The sequence below is a fragment of the Kogia breviceps genome, chromosome 12 (genome assembly GCF_026419965.1).
Source record: "Kogia breviceps isolate mKogBre1 chromosome 12, mKogBre1 haplotype 1, whole genome shotgun sequence".
Classification (NCBI taxonomy): Eukaryota; Metazoa; Chordata; class Mammalia; order Artiodactyla; family Physeteridae; genus Kogia; species Kogia breviceps.
Window position 1 is genome coordinate 68380778 of NC_081321.1, and position 16292 is coordinate 68397069.

The following is a 16292-nucleotide window of genomic DNA, read 5'->3' on the forward strand; positions in this document are numbered from 1 at the left end:
TCAGAGAAAGATTTGTTGTTGACCTAGGTCATTGTGGTTCTTGTAGATCAGAAATAATAAAATCAAACCATAGGAGAACAGAGGAGAGTTTTCACTTGAAAACTTCAGTGAAAGGGAGAGAGACATAGGAGAGCAGAATGGTTGGGTCAAGAAAAGATTTTCTTAGTCATAACTGAGAAAATGCTTTCAAGTTTGAAAGTCCCATGAAGAGACCCATACAGGTAGTAAAAAGTGAGCGGGGAGATAATCAAAACTGAAACTACAGGTTATAAACTACTATGTGAAACTATCATGAAATTCAAAATAGAAAAAAAACAAGTTTGGAAATTAATTTTTTTTTCAGAAAAAATATTATTTATCTTTCTTGTAAGATGAAATAGTCTTTTGTGATAACTAAGACCTATGTCAGTGGTTATCTACTTTACCAGTAGTCATTATGACTTCCACTTGTCCTTTCCTCCATTGACCTTATATTTTGAAAAAAAAAATTGCTAGTTCAATTACATTTATTAATAGTCATTTCTCATATATTATAATAAAAGGCAGTTGCCAATCAGAGCTTCTCATGAGCAGGAAAAGCAGCATCACACCAATTTATTAAGAATTCAACAGAAAACAAAATAAATTTAAATTCTGGTTTGCTTGTGCATTGTGATCTTAGATAACACATATTTTATTCAACTTTTAAATGTTACTAAAATGTACAGCAGAAACTAACACAACATTGTAAAGCAATTATACTCCAATAACGATACAAAAAATAATAATAAATAAATGTTACTGAAAACAGCTTATATAGAGGAGCAAAATTTGCCACTCCAAAATGTGTCTCTTTGACATGAGGATTAGTTTAGGCTGATGATTTCTAAGAAGCAGAAGACTCAGGAAGTTTTTCTTGATACCTCCCCCTTAACTGCTTAAAAGAATTTTTATAAGTGATCTGTCCCCAGAATAGAGCTATCACAGAGGTATCTACAAAGAATATGGGCAAGATGTGGTAGGGGAAACTGCCAGGACCTAGGGATCAGAGTTCATGCTATGTCCCATTGTCTCTGCATGGCGCAGCAAACATTTGTTTACCAAATACTTGCTTTTCCATCACCCTGTGAATTGTCTTCCTCCTTTTTAAAGTCCCAAACCACTACCCCTTGCTTCCTCTTTTGTCTTTAGCCGAAAATGGTATTTAAAGTGAGGGTCTTGGCCCTTTGGTGAGTTACTCAGTTTTCCTGGGTCTCTCTCATGTATACATATTGTTAACCTTTTTTTGATTTTCTCCTGTTAATCTGTCTCATGTCAAATTAATTCATAGACAAGACAGAAGAACTTAAAAGGGTAGAGGAAAATTTCTTTCTTTCTTTCTGACACTTAAAATACCCATTGCTTACTTTTTGTGGAGTTTCTCAACAATGGGACTATTGATATTCGTGGTCTCAGAATTACTTATTGTGGGGGACTGTGCTGTGCATTGTAGGATGTTAAGTGGTGTTGCTGGGCTCTACCCAGTAGATGCCAGTAGAGCCCTTTAGTCGTGACAATCAAAAATAACGCCAGGCATTGCCAAATAATCCCTAGGGAGCAAAACTGGCCCCATTTGAGATTTGACAGAGAGGTCTAGGGTCCTGGTTTGAGAACCAGAAACAAATAGCACATAGAACCAAATAGTGCAGCTAAAGGAGGAATAGAGGAGATTGCTAGAGGGAACTGTCCATTTTCTTTCGCAGAAAGCCAACCTTGGTTATAAGAAGATTCTCAAGCTGGGCTGTCATCTTTCTAGTATCTGAACTGGGGTGTACTCTGCATAGCATCAATTCACATAAATTCAAAGTAAGATCACACACATTGGAAAGTATGGAGGATACTTCCTTGAGATCCTCCAAACTGATCGCTTAATTCAGGAAGAAGTGATTACAAAGAAAAAAGTAGGTGACTATGGATTCATCAGTTCAGATTGTTTCTAATTTAGTGGAAAATGCTATCACAGTTTTGCAAAGGCAGAGGACTAATAAGAGTTCCCAAGCTTTACAGTCCTGTTAGGAACAAACTTTAAATTGCTTGATGTGCTGTCCAAATGTAAAAAAAAAAAAAAAAAAAGGCCTTTTGCAATAATGTGTGTTGGGAATTTTCTTTCATTCTATCACTTTCTGAATTTGAGGGTTGAATTCTAATCAAAATCTTTCCTCCCACATGGTTCTGTTATACAATATAGATATTGTTTAGCAATTTTTAAGTCTTTAGCTATAATTATGTGACTGGGCAGACTTAATAGTGGTTGTCAATGCCCGATTGTATTTTTTTGCTACAATTCTCTGCAGAATTAAATATTGAGGCATGGTCTAAGAAAAGGTATAAATTAAAACTGAATTTGAAATTTTGTTCATAGTCACTATCATTCTATCAGCTGGGGAGTGAATTACTGGGGAGTGTGACCCTAGCTAGGTTTGGACATGGAGCAGCCCATCTGTCACAAATGGGAAAACTGGCTTAAGCACCACATAACCTGAGACAAAGTAACTAGAAGTGGTCTCGGACTATGTGATTAGGCCATTAGTTTTAAGGTACATTGAGGGAAACTGGAATTGTCTAAGAGGAATGAACTCGAGACTCTGACACCATAATTTCCATATACAGGAATGGGGAAGAGAAGGACCTGGTTAGCTCAGCACTACTGAAGTCTCTTTTTACATAATAAAGGGAGAGTGCATTCTAGTGTTATTAGCTAAGTAGTTTACTACTACTAATGCTACTACTATTAACTACTATTACTACTATTACTGCTACCACTATTATTACTACTAATAACAAGAAGAGCAGTAGTTTTAATCAATTTAGAAGCATCTACTCTATGCCAGTGCTTGACATTCAAAATCATTATTTCAGATCCTCCCAACAAACTATAAACTTGCACTATTTCCAGTCTCAAGAGGAAGAAATTGAATTTTGGAGAAATTACTGTCCTCAAGTCAAATTATGTGGTAGCGGCTGGATTGACCATTTTGATTATCTCCAAACCGCATGTTTTTTTTTTGTTTTTGTTTCTTTGGTTGCTTTAAATACATTGCACAGAATCTATAACAAAGTTCCTGTGATGAAGACAAGAAAGGAAGCAAGAAGAATGCCAAAGAACTAGCCTGCACCTCTGGCATTTCACAGAGGATCACGAATCTTCTGCTGTTCCAGTCTACCTACCCAGCTGAATACTTGGGTGTAGGAGTTTTTTCTTTCCTTTACTTGTCTCTACTTGTTATATGCCCTTTTTCCTAAGCCCATTCATTCCTGGCAATGAGATCATACAGATAACTCAACTTTGTGATATTTTATTTAGGTTTGAGAGACCAACTGTTTGCTAGTCCATTGTTCAGTTCCTGTTTACTCTTAGAGACTGATATTACTGCATACATTAATGAGAAAGCTTGGAATTTTAAACCTGTTCTATTCAGTTCTAAAAATGAAATTTGGAGTCCCAATGGAAAAATGACAACCTCAATAGGTGCAAATTTCTATTTTTAAATATAATCTTTGCCCCATTACAGCATAGTGAGGGAATAATCATTTTTGAAGAGAATGCGAAACATAAGCACCATTTTTCTAATAAATGTATTCCTCTCTAAAGCAGAAAGATCATCTAAATGATAAATCCAACTGGTACATGATTTTGGTGAAGTTAGCCAAGAATAAAGTCTTCTGAGATAATTGACAATAACTCTGTTTTCTTTGCTGCTTTGTATATTTATGCATTATCCTTCTCTGACAATTTTGAAGCTAAGTCCAATTAATATTCATTTTAAAATGTTCAAGCTCATATTTTCTTTAAAAATTTTTTTTTCTATTTATTATTTTGGGGGGCTGTGTTGGATCTTCGTTGCTGCACGCAGGCTTTCTCTAGTTGCGGTGGGCGAGCGGGGGCTACTCTTTGTTGCGGTGCGCGGGCATCTCATTGCGATGGCTTCTCTTGTTGTAGGAGCACAGGCTCTAGGGGCGCAGGCTTCAGTAGTTGCAGCACGCAGGCTCAGTAGTTGTGGCTTGTGGGCTCTAGAGCGCAGGCTCAGTAGTTGTGGTGCGCGGGCCTAGTCTCTCCGCAGCATGTGGGATCTTCCCGGACCAGGGCACGAACCAGTGCCGCCTGCACTGGCAGGTGGATTCTTAACCAGTGCACCACCAGGGAAGCCCCAAGCTCATATTTTCTTATATCTACTTTTGTAATATTCAACATTTCTTTCTTTTTTTTTTTTTTTTTTTTTTTTTCCGGTATGCGGGCCTCTCACTGCTGTGGCCTCTCCCGTTGCGGAGCACAGGCTCCGGACGCACAGGCCTAGCGGCCATGGCTCACGGGCCCAGCCGCTCCGCGGCATGTGGGATCTTCCCGGACCAGGGCACGAACCCGTGTCTCCTGCATCGGCAGGCGGATTCTCAACCACTGCTCCACCAGGGAAGCCCCAACATTTCTTATTGTGATAAACGTACAACCCTGCATATACATGTATAATTTTATATTTATTTTACTTGTTGATTTTTGTCCATGATAAACATAAAAGGCACTATGTAAAGGTGGGAGGAAGAATATACCAGTAAACTATCATTTATGTAGCAATGTCTAGGAAGTGGCTACAGTGTCGCCAGCGAGGTGCTGTGAATAGCAACAGCAATCCGATTCCTGCTTTCATGGGACATTGGTTGGGGGAGCAGCATATATGTACATTTCTTTGGATTTGTTTCTTCTACCTCTCTTTCCTGGTCTATCTATGCTTCTGGAATACTCTGAAAGAGCAGAAGTCTCAGAGTCAGATGGAATTTTATTCAACCTAGCTAGTTCTGAGCTTGCTCTGAATCTCACTTTTCCCATTTGTAAAATGGGGGTGATGATACCTTCTAGTTGTCAGATTACATGCAATACTATATATAAAGAATGCAGCATAGTGCCAGACAGGGAGGCCCTTAATATTAGCTTTTATTACTACCATCTCTGTTTCTTTATAACATCTACCTCCCTGCCATTGCATACTATCCTCTGTGGAACTCTTGTCTATGAAGTCTTAAGAGATAAGTACCTGTGGATTCTAGGACTACTGATCCTAGCACTGAGATCCAAGGACTTTGGATTAGGAAACCGAGTGGCTTGGCTCAAAGATCAGAAACACGGAGATCAGAAGATCATACCTGGGGACTGAGGGTCCTCAGCACGATGAGGCATTTAGGTTTACTACTTTATGGAGGTATAGTTTTCCATCTGTGTTTTAAAGATACAGGCATACCTTATTTTAATGCACTTTGCTTTATTGTGCTTCATAGGTCCCGCATGTTTTTCACAAATTGAAGGTTTGTGGTAACCCTGCATCCAGCATGTGTTAATTTTCCAACAGCATTTGCTCATTTCATGTCTCTGTTTCACATTTTGGTGATTCTTGCAATATTTCAAACTTTTTCATTATTATGATATTTGTTATGGTGATCTGTGATCAGTGATTTTGATGTTATTGTAATTGTTTTGTGGCACCGCTAACTGTGCTATATTTTGACAGACTTAATTGATAAATGTGTATGTTCCAGCATCAGAAAAGCATCAGAAAAGATGCTTGATATGATTTCAAATTTCTTAAATTTTCCGAGGCTTGATTTGTGACCCAAGAGGTGTTCTATCCTGGAGAATTTTCCATGTGCACTTGAGAAGAAAGTGTATTCTGCCACTTTTGGGTGGAATGTTCTATAAATATCAGTTAGATCTATTTGATCTGTTGTGTCATTTAAAGCTTGTGTTTCCTTATTTATTTTTTGTTTGGTTGATCTGTCCATTGGTGTAAGTGGGGTGTTAAAGTCGCCTACTATTATTGTGTTACTGTCAATTTCTCCTTTCATGGTTGTTAACATTTTGTCTTATGTACTGAGGTGCTCCTATGTGGGTGCATAGACATTTATAATTGTTATATCTTCTTCTTGGATTGATCCTTTGATCACTATGTAGTGTTCCTCCTTATCTCCTGTAACATTCTTTACTTGAAAGTCTATTTTATCTTATACAAGTATTGCTCCTCCAGCTTTCTTTTGATTTCCATTTGCATGGAATATCTTTTTCCATCTCTTCACTTTCAGTCTGTATGTGTCCCTAGGTCTGAAGTGGGTCGCTTGTAGATAGCATATATATGGGTCTTGTTTTTGGATCCTTTCAGGCAGTATGTGTCTTTTGGTTGGGGCACTTAATCCATTTACATTCAAGGTTATTATCGATATGTATGTTCCTATTATCATTTTCTTAATGGTTTCAGGTTTGTTTTTGTGGGTCTTTTTCTTCTTTTGTGTTTCCCACTTAGAGAAGTTTGTTTAGCATTTGTTGCAAAGCTGGTTTGGTGGTGCTGAATTCTCTTAGCTTTTGCTTGTCTGAAAAGCTTTTGACTTCTCCATTGAATGTGAATGAGATCCTTGCTGGGTAGAGGAATCTTGGTTGTAGGTTTTTCTCTTTTATCACTTTAAGTATATCCTGCCACTCCCTTCTGGCCTGCAGAGTTTCCACTGAAAAATCAGCTGGTAACCTTATGTGGATTCCTTTGTATGTTATTTTTTGTTTTTCCCTTGCTGCTTTTAATATTTTTTCTCTGATTTTAATTTTTGTTAGTTTGATTAATATGTGTCTTTGTGTGTTTTTGCTAGGGTTTATCCTGTATGGGACTCTATGTGCTTCCTGGACTTGGGTGACTATTTCCTTTCCCATGTTAGGGAAATTTTCCACTATAATCTCTTCAATATAATCTCTTCAAATATTTTCTCAGTCCCTTTCTTTTTCTCTTCTTCTTCTGGGACCCCTGTAATTCAAATGTTCATGCATTTAGTGTTGTCCCAGAGGTCTCTGGAATTGTCTTCAATTCTTTTCATTCTTTTTTCTTTATTCTGCTCCTCAGCAGTTATTTCCACCATTTTGTCTTCCAGCTCACTTATTCGTTCTTCTGCCTCTGTTATTCTGTTATTGATTCCTTCTAGTGTATTTTTCATTTCAGTTATTGTGTTGTTCATTTCTGTTTGTTTGTTCTTTAGTTCTTCTAGATCTTTGTTAAACATATCTTATAGTTTCTCAATCTGTGTTTCCATTCTATTTCTGAGATTCTGGATCATCTTTGTTTTCATTACTCTGAATTCTTTTTCAGGTAGATTGCCTCTTTTCTCTTCATTTATTTGGTCTTGTAAGTTTTTACCTTGGTCCTTCATCATCTGTGACATATTTTCTTGCCATCTCATTTTTTTTTTTTTTTAATGAGTGGGATTGTGTTCCTGTTTTACTGGTTGTTTGCCCTGAGGCTTCCAAGACTGGAGTTTGTAGGCTATTGGGTAGAGCTGAGTCTTGGTGCTGAGGTGAGAACCTCTGTGAGACTTCACTCAGATGAATATTCCCTGGGGTGTAAGATTCTCTGTTAGTCCAGTGGTTTGGACTTAAGAGCTCCCACTGCAGGAGCTTCTGCCTGACCCTGGGCTCGCCAACCAAGTTCTTGCGAGCCACCTGGAGTGGCAAAAAAAAAAAGAGAGAGAACAATAACAAAGTAAAAAATAAAATTAGATTAGGAAACTAACAGGTATGTTAGAAAGAATGTAAAAATAAAAATATAGACGAATCAATAATGGAAGATACATCAGTACCACAATAGTAAAAAAAAGAGGAGGAGGGAAAAGAAAAAAAAAAAGGAAAAGGGTGGGGGGAAAGGCCTTGGCTGTGGAGAGCAGAGGCCTAAGCAAGGGAAAGGTTTGAGTGGTGGGTGGGGCCTATGCTCAAGACCCACAGGGCTGGAAAAGACCCTGGGGGTTGTGGGGAGTGTGGCTTAGTCTCAAGGAACAGAAGGGGCCCAGCCATGCACCCACACCTGGTCTCAGAGGGCAGGGGACCTAACCTGGGAGCCCAGCAGCCTTCCTGGGCTCGAGTGGGTGGGGCAAACACTCTCCTCTCCTCTGCTGCTCCTCTGGTCTGTGGTCTGGGAGGGCCCCTCTCACTTGCCTCTCCTGATCTCCCCAGCCTCCCTCCTATGTCCCCAGGAACCACATGGCTTGGAGGGGGCTTTGGATTGCAGAAAACCGGCCTGGGAGCTCAGCAGGCTCCCCAGCCCCAGTGGGCCAGGTGATCACTCTCTGCCCCCTCCCACTCTTCCGGGAGAGTCCCTCCAACCTGCCTCTCTTGATGTCCCTGGCCTCATGGGAGCTGATCTTGTCAGCCTCCACTTCTCCACCCCTCAGCCCCCTATGTCCTACTGGTTCACTTTGGGTGCCTCCTGTCTCCTTGGGTGTCAGAGTGCCCTTCTTGTCTTTTTTATAATAGCCATTCTATCAGGTGTGAGGTGATATCACATTGTGGTCTTTTTTTTTTTTTAATCGATTATATTTAGGTCTATGACTAACTTTGAGTTAATTTTTGTGTATGGTATGAGGTAAGGTAAAGTTTCATTTTGTATTTATTTATTTTATAAATTTATTTATTTATTTATTTTTGCTGCGTTAGGTCTTTGTTGCTGCACGTGGGCTTTCTCTAGTTGCGACAAGTGGGGGCTGCTCTTCCATGCAGAGCAAGGGCTCTAGGTGCGTGGGCTTCAGTAGTTGTGGCATGTGGGCTCAGCAGTTGTGGCTCACGGCCTCTAGAGAGCAGGCTCAGTAGTTGTGGTGCATAGGCTTAGTTGCTTCGTGGCATGTGGGATCTTCCCAGACCAGGGCTCAAACCCGTGTCCCCTGCATTGGCAAGCAGATTCTCAACCACTGCACCACCAGGGAAGCCCCCACATTGTGGTCTTGATTTGCATTTCCCTGATGATTAGTGATGCTGAGTATCTTTTCATGTACCTATTGGCCATCTGTATGTCTTCTTTGGAAATATATCTATTCAGGTCCCCTGCCCATTTTTTAATCAGATTGTTTTTTTCACTATTGGTAGTTTTATGAGTTCTTTTATGTAATTTGGATATTAGCCCCTTACCAGATATATTATTTGCAAATATTTTCTCCCATTCAGGAGGTTGGCTTTTCATTTTGTTGATGGAGACTATAAATTCTTTATGGAAAAGAATTACATTTCTTATATTTAACCTTAAATCTTTTGGTACTGTACTATGTCTTGGCTACTGAAAATGTGAGTCTTAGACTGACCACATTGGCATCACCTCTAAGTTTGTTAGGAATACGGGATCACCAGGATCTCAGGGCTCACCTTAAATTTAATTTTAAATTAAATTAAAAATTTAATAAATTTTAAATTAATTAAAATTCAATTAACACAGTGCTGGGGGATATAGTGTACCATACCACAGGGTTTCTCAAATGTAATTAAAGGATCATCAGTAGTAGAATCATTGAATTTGGGTTAGGATGATTGGTAGTGGTGGCAGTAATGATTGGTGGTGGCTTATGAGTTTGTAAAAATTCACTTTCTTTGGCCTCATCTCAGAATCTGCTAAAAACGATAGCATTCATGTTCCCGTATTTTTAACAAGTTATTCAAGTGATTCTTATTCTAATAGAAGTTTGAGAAGAGTCTGGGTGAAGTGTCCAACCTCCTTTATAATATGGGATAATGATAGTACCCATCTATTTGACTTACAGAGCTGGTAGAAGGGTTGTATGAGATCATGTATGCACAGTGCTTAGCACACTCCTTGATGCACACTCCTTGATGCCTAGTAATCATATGGTGATATTAGCTGCTAATAGCTGGAACACATACTTGTTGTTCAATAAATGCACGTCTGCCTTATAAAGTTGCTGGCAATGCAGAGATTATTTTCACTTTCTTTATCATCTTCTTATTTACTCCATTGCCCAAAATATATTTTATTTTTTTTCTTCCTCTTTTTCTTCCCTAAGACTTTTCTTTTTCTGTATCCTTTGTGATGTCCTCCATAGTGTTTAGTATGAAGAAGTTTCTTGATAAACTTGGTTGCATGATACATTTGCAGACTTTAGTAATAAGAGATATGAAGGAGCAGCAGGGCAGAGAAAGAAAATACTGTGACCCTGAGAGCAGAAGTGTAAAGGAAGACAATATGTAGATAATAAAGAAGCATGCTTTTGCAGCCAGTTTGAAGAGGTAGCCACAAATCGGTAGGCTCTTAGAGTCAAGGTAAAGTGGACTTAGCATTTTTGTAGTCACCTACTCTTGGAAATTAACAGTCTGGACTGAACTTAAAATCTCCTGGCTCGAGTGTGCTTCCAACTATATCTTTCCTAAATTATTTTCAAAGGTCATGTAGTTTAGGTCCTCAAACTTTCATATCATTAAATGTTTAATTGGTATAAAAGTCAAGGTTTCCACATGGAAAGAAGTGTGCCGCAGAGAAGGAAAAGTGCAAGGTATGTTTTAGTAGAAATTGTAAAGTAATTTTACTAGAGCAGAAGGTTCAAAGTTAAGAGTAGATTGATTTAAAACAGGTTGATTTGTATCACATCCTTATCTAAATACATTTGAATAGGTTAATCTTGCATTTGTAAGAAAATCTGAACTCTCTCCTATCCCAACAAGGCCTTCTGGATGGGCTTCTGCCTACATTTCCAACCTCATGTCTTAGCACCAATTCCCTAGTTCACTGCTCTAGCCAGATCTCCTTTCCAAGCCTTGGGCAGACCATGTGGAAGTTACTCAATAGATACTTATTAAATGAACTGATTGGATGGATAAGTAAATGCATGATAAATGGATGAATGTTATGTAAATGAATGAAGAGTGTTTGCTTTATTTTTTAAATATTCATTTATTTATTTATTGCTGCACCTTGCAGCAGGTGAGATCTTAGTTCCCCAACCAGGGATCGAACCCATGCCCCCTGTAGTGGAAGTGTAGAGTCGTAACCACTGGACCTCAAGGAAATTCCCTGTTTTGCTTTATTTTTCCTTTAACTAAATCTATGCCTACAGAATTGAATTTGAATAAAATTGAAAACAAAGCATTTGCTAGTATAAATAGTGATATTGATAGAATTGGAAAGCTTTGTCTGTAAGACTATATCATTTTCCCTGTAACCAAGTCCCTTTTATGAATTTGAGCTTTGGTTTCTTGTTCTATAAAAATAAATCTACTTTATTTAGTTAATCAGTTTCCTTCCAAAAGAAACATTTGCTTGTTTCAGTTATTCCTTGTTATTTTTGATTGAAACTCAGCTGATTTTCAAGAGTATCTAGATCTATACCTAAATGCATTTCAATTGGATATTTTGTATTAATTTTGTGTAAAAAGGAGGAAGAAACTTTTTTTCTAACTAAATTCATGGAAGGTTTGAATTGACAATTAGAAAGTTATTTTAGTGTTCTTCGGTTATTTTTTTTAATTAGCAGCCTCTACCCTGGCAACCTCAAAATGTTAAACATGGAGATTTAAGCTGCAAGAAAAGGTCTGGGTTTAGCTTTGAATGAATCCAGAAATATCAACAAAGGTTTTTTATTTTTAAAATTTTTACCACAAGCAGATAATTTATCAGAGCCAATTCTATTGGACTGTCCTTTCTTCTTACCTTATACATTAATTCTTCTGGTAGATGACCTGGTTTGGAAAGAAGGTAAATAAGAATAATCTTTATGCTTGTTGGATCAGCTCTTTACAAACAGATGATTATGTAAGCACAACAGGGCATGCATTGCTAAACTTTAAGCTAACTGTGGTAAGTTTCTAGAACTTACTTTGTGCCAAAGGCAGCTGGCCCATGACAAGGGTATTTTTATCCACAGAGAAGTATATCTCCAGAAAATGTTCACATGTCACTGAAAACTTTTTTTGTGCTGCTGTCCTACAGTTGGACACCACAAATACAAATTAGGAGACTCTGTAAACCAGATGTTCTGACTCTGTGGTAGTATTTAGTGGTCTGTGGATGAATGTTTGAGGGTCCTGGAAACCTCTGCAATTGTATACTAAATTTTGGTATAATTAGAATATGCATTTTCTTGGAAGGGAGTCTATAATTATTATCAGATTCTCCAATATCTTCAATATCTCTGCAATTGCTTCTGCGTCAAATGTGGTTTACTTGACTATACTCACTAGACTCTAATCACCATCAAACACAAGGCTTGTTCATTGTTAAAATCCTGGTGCCAAGCTTAGTACTTAGTACTGAAAAAGGTACTCAGGGCTTCCCTGGTGGCACAGTGGTTGAGAATCCGCCTGCCGATGCAGGGGATATGGGTTCGTGCCCCGGTCCGGGAAGATCCCACGTGCCGCGGAGCGGCTGGGCCTGTGAGCCATGGCCGTTGAGCCTGCGCATCCGGAGCCTGTGCCCCGCAACGGGAGAGGCCACAACAGTGAGAGGCCCGCATACCACAAAAAAAAAAAAAAAAAAAAAAAAAAAAAAAAAAGGTACTCAGTGTTATTGAATAAGTGAATAAATGACTGTATGGTTGAGAGAACAAACAAACGGACTGTATCATCTGTTGCTAGCATCTAGTGTCTTGTTATGATGGTATGGCCTTTCCATTCCATTTTTTCCTTGGCTTGGGAAGTGATTATCTTCAGATTGGTTTTACTGTAAGTGTTCCATGCCAGAGTCCATTTAATAGGGTGTTTATGCTCCTAAAATTTCTATAACAGAGCTAAGAATAACTTTTAGCATATCGTATAACAAAACCATTTAAATTCTTGTTCTTATGAGAATTAACAAAGCTGATAAAGTTTTCCAAAGATATCTTCTCCCCAAAATTGTTATTATATTTTTTACCATGCAACCCATCATTAAGTTGATATCTGATTTGTTGTTTATTATATCAGTTAAGGTAGTTTACATGTGGGCTATCTTTCAGACTTCTGGGATCTGGTCCTCTCCTCCTCTATGACACATTTGTGAAACACATGATGAAAACGTGTAATATAATTAAAGCAAAATATTCCCAACATTCATTATTTAATTGATACCCCATAAATTTAATGAGGACTTGATAAGGGGACTAACTGGGAACCAAAGTGCATTCTTGTGTTTATCTGTATATTCAACTCAATAAATATTTGTAAACCAATATTTGATACCAAACTATTTTGCCAGTTCAACAAAAACTTTGTGAGTTTGATGGGAGAAGGGTATGTGTGTGCAGGGGAAAGGAAGGTGGTTCAGAGTGAATACTTCTGATTAGAACCAGGCTCATATCCAGTCTTAGAGGATTTCAGTGGTCTATCAATTTCTTTAGAGTGAGAAAAGTGAGAACCCATCGTCTTTCAAACCTAATTTTGCTGTGTTCTCTTTATTAGAGACAAGTCACTAGGTTCAGGTCATGCATCAGGATGTGAATAACAGAAGATAGGGATCACTGGGGACCATTTTAGATGCTGCCTGCCACATTGACCAAATTCCCTTGCTCTCTGCTCTTATAGATCAGTATAACTCCCCTTGTAGGACTTCAGTGATTATAATATTGTATGAATGGAAAGATGGATTGAAGGAGAGGCACTAGGTTGGGGTCTTGTTCCTGGGGTCCTCCTTTGTATAGTTTTTCATAATGGCTATCTCCTCCCTTGACTGAGTTCCATGAAGACTAATGCCTTGTCCTGCTGATCCCTGCCCCCTCCCCCTCCCCCAGCATATACACTATTATATTTCCAGGACCTCTCAGAGTTAATGGCGCTCACAGGAATATAATATTTAATGAATAAATGATTATTATCCCCAGAAAATATTAGCCTTGAATACACATCTCTGCTGGAGGCAGAAATCTGTACTAAATCAAAAGCCAAGATAAAGAAATTTCCATAACCCGTTAGAATTCTTTGGTGCCTTACTTCTTTACACATCAGACACCCCATGTAGCATATATTAACATACCAAACATCATTATAAGGATGAAATTTATGCTTAAAAATTAAGCAGACTCTTGGGAGCAAGGATAGACTGCTATTTAATCATTCACCCACTCATCAATCAGTGCAGAAATTTTGAAGATGTTATGTGTTTTGAGGCTTAGTCACCGCTTTCTGTAGTCTGCAGTTAAATGTGCAAAATGTTCCCTGATGCAAAAGAACTCATTATCTAATCATTGAATTAAGACTGATGTATGGAAAGACAATTAATGTTGTATATACATTTCAAGTGTCAAATGAATAGGAAGGACAGAAAGGGGAAAGATGGAAGGGAATTTTCCATTGAACTCATCGAGGAAGGCTTTACAGTGGTTCTGGTATCTTATCCATATCTTTAAGGATGGTGACGATTTAGATGGCTCAGGAGGGCAGGGGAGCAAGAGCCTTTTTTAAAGAAAATACTCTGAACAGTTAAGGAGCTGTGTGGGAAAGCTCGATAAATTTTAGAGGAATAATGAGAAAAAAAAATGTTTAAAGGAGATGCAGTAGCATTAAGTTTCTTCTTACTAGTTTTATTTTGAAAGGCAGAAACTTAATGGTCATGAAAAAAAATTTTTTTTGAAGATCTTTAACTCTGGCCTGTCTCTAAGGTGCAGGGGATAGTAAGGCCAATCCTAGATAAATTTTGGAAGAAGTTCTTATATCCCTAGTATGTTTCTTTCTTTTTTTTTTTTTTAATTAATTAATTTATTTTTGGCTGCGTTGGGTCCTCGTTGTGCATGGGCTTTCTCTAGTTGCGGCGAGGGGGGGTTGCTCTTTGTTGCACTGAGCAGGCTTCTCATTGCAGTGGCTTCTCTTGCTGCCGAGCATGGGCTCTAGGCGCACGGGCTTCAGTAGTTGCATCATGCACACTCAGTAGTTGTGGCGCATGGGCTTAGTTGCTTCACGGCATGTGGGATCTTCCCGGACCAGGGATCGAACCTGTGTCCCCTGCATTGGCAGGCGGATTCGCAACCACTGTGCCACCAGGGAAGTCCCCTAGTATGTTTCTGAATTAAGATTATGTTAAATTATTCTCTGTATCATCCTACTAAAGATGTTTTGATTCAAAATTATTTTTTTCTCCCGCTTTTCCTCAGATTTCAGTTATTTGAGAAAGCAGATCACAACAAATTCATACTGAGGTGTGAATGACTGGTATTCCTAAAACTTTTCTGAGGTATTTAAATTCAAAAAAGAAAACAACAAAATATCCCAGGAAGGGGATTATGCCATTTATTACTTTGGGAAAATGAAAGTTTGCCTTGTGTTCTGCAGGTTTGGAAAGGAAGCCAATGTGCGTGCATCCACCTCTTTTAGATTTTTATTTAGTTTCCTCAGAGGGACCTCATTGCAATTTCTGCCCAGTCCACATGTCATACCAGCTCCATTCAGTTGAAACCAACTGTGCTTCCTTCACTGCAACTTTTACAGGCCCCTATCCTGACCCAGAGCCAGGACTAGACTGGTTTGTTTGTTAATGAATTGGGGAACAGTGTCTTGAAGGGTATATTAGTCTGCCAGGACTGCCACAAAAGAAAACACCACAGACTGGGTGACTTAAACAACAGAATTTTTTTTCATGGAGTTCTGGAGGCTGAAAGTCCAAGATCACGTTACCAGCAGGATTGGTTTCTCCGGAGGCCTCTCTCCTTGGTTTGCAAACAAGTCCCTTTTCACTCTGTCCTCATGTGGCTTTTTTTCTGTGTGTTTGTATTTTTGGTGTTTCTTCATCCTCTCATGAGGACACCAGTCATATTAGATTAGGGTCCCACCCTCATGACCTCGCTTAACCTTTATTAACTCTTTAAAGGCCCTACCTCCAAATACAGTCACATTGGGGGTTCGAGTTTCAACATATGAATTTTTGGGAGACACAATTCAGTCCATAAGATATGGATACCTTTCACTAGGTAACTTCACAAGGAAGAATCTTAAGGTTATACTGTGTAGTAGTGTAAAGAAGTACTGAGACAAGACACAACATTTTTCAGTTTAATAAATATTTATTGCACACTTTTTGGGGACTGAGTACTAGGCTAGGCCTTAAATATTCAAAGGCAGTGAAGACACTGTCATACCCCTTGCTTCCTCAGTGTAGCAGATGAAATGGAGCTGTAAGTACATAATTACAAGGTGTGATGATGAATTTTATGTGTTAGTTTGGCTGGGCCACAGTGCCTAGCTATTTGGTCAACCATGACTCTGGATGTTTCTGGGAAGGTGTTTTTGTGTGGGTGAGATTAACATTTAAATCCACAGACTTTGAGTAAAGCAGATTGCCCTCCATAAAGTGGGTATGTCTCATCCAGTTAGTTGAGGTCTTAATAGAAGAAAGACTGACCTCCTGAGCAAGAAGGAATTCTGCCAGCAGACAGCCTTCTGACTTGAACTACAACACTGGCTCCTATCCGGGTCTCCAGCCTGCTGCCCCACCTTGTAGATTTTGGACTTGCAGCTTTCATTGGTTACTTAAGCCAATTCTTTAAAGTAAGTCAGTCTCTCTCTCTCTCTTTCTCTCTCT

The 16292-nt window shown here is 38.7% G+C and overlaps 1 protein-coding gene across 1 annotated transcript in view; it reads left to right on the forward strand.

Annotated features, from left to right (window-relative positions):
* TMTC2 (transmembrane O-mannosyltransferase targeting cadherins 2) overlaps positions 1-16292 on the forward strand; it is an 804716-nt gene that overhangs the window by 493551 nt on the left and 294873 nt on the right. The window lies entirely within an intron of this gene.